The sequence below is a fragment of the Gavialis gangeticus genome, unplaced genomic scaffold (genome assembly GCF_001723915.1).
Source record: "Gavialis gangeticus isolate Ggan-Ray unplaced genomic scaffold, GavGan_comp1, whole genome shotgun sequence".
NCBI lineage: Eukaryota > Metazoa > Chordata > Crocodylia > Gavialidae > Gavialis > Gavialis gangeticus.
In genome coordinates this window covers 21,237,232-21,238,246 of record NW_017728996.1, presented here as the reverse complement: position 1 = coordinate 21,238,246, position 1,015 = coordinate 21,237,232, and the positions used below count along the sequence as shown (strand labels likewise).

Here is a 1,015-nt window from a genome sequence, read left to right as displayed (position 1 = left end):
CACCAGGTTTTGAATTTTTAAAATTTACTGAAAAAAAAAAAAAAAAAAAAAAAGAGGCAACATTAATGATTATTAACTGTATTAAATATGCAGTGCATCCCGCCATGTACTCCCTCTGCCCCAGTTTTGTTCTTGTGGCATATCGGCACTCCGGCACCTCACAAGGTAGACATTGTGGTCTTTTCAGCACTCCGGCCAAAAACCGTTGCCTACCTCTGTGATAGCCATAGTCCATCCACAACCTCTTGTCAATACTTTTGTAGACATCCTGATAAAGGAGATTTTTAAGGAGGGTTTTGAAGGAATAGAGGGAAGCAGCTTTTCAGATGTTTATGGTAAGGACCTCTCAAGCATGAAGGGCAACCTGAAAGAAAGCATGAAGGTGTGTATTTGAAAACCAGACAAATAAATGAGGGAGGCTGGTATCATGGCCTGATCATGGAAAGGATTCAAGATTTCTGTATTGAATGTAAAATAATAACCTGCGAAGGACATTGAAAGTGAACAGAGGCTGCTTGTGTTTAATGCTGTAGAGAAGGGGAAACCACAGGAGCAATGCATAGTGAGGAGTGATGCTCAGAGAGACAGGCCAGGAAAATGATCTTTGCAGCCTCATTCTGGAGGGGTATTGATGGGGAGGATTGCACTGATCAAGCCAAAAGAGGTTTCATTAACAGAGACATGAAATGGTGAGAGCCTGGCGAGAGGTTTAGCTGTATGGATGCAGCAAGAATCTGCAAGACTTCATTACCTCCACTTCAGGACCTCCAGTTAATTCAGGAGGTGCACAGTCCCACCAGAGGAAATGCCCTGTTGGACCTGGTCCTGGCCACAGGCGATGACCTGGTAAGGGGCCTCCAGGTTCTTGACCACCTGGGTGATAGCGATCATCGCTTGCTGGAATTCACCATCCAGTGCAGGGTGTCAGGGGCCTGCAGCAAGGTGGTAGCCCTAGACTTCAAGAGGGCCAACTTCAATGAGTTGAAGAGATTAGTGGGAGAGGTGCTGGGGTTCT

At 45.6% G+C, this 1,015-nt stretch overlaps 1 protein-coding gene and 1 long non-coding RNA gene across 2 annotated transcripts in view; one reads left to right on the top strand and one right to left on the bottom strand.

The window, feature by feature from the left end:
- Nucleotides 1-1,015, top strand: part of ADAMTSL3 (ADAMTS like 3) — a 433,784-nt gene that overhangs the window by 416,706 nt on the left and 16,063 nt on the right. The window lies entirely within an intron of this gene.
- Nucleotides 133-1,015, bottom strand: part of LOC109288548 — a 6,261-nt gene continuing 5,378 nt past the window's right edge. The window contains exon 2 of the long non-coding RNA XR_002095183.1: nucleotides 133-751. This is a non-coding gene — a long non-coding RNA (uncharacterized LOC109288548). The remainder of the gene's footprint in view (nucleotides 752-1,015) is intronic.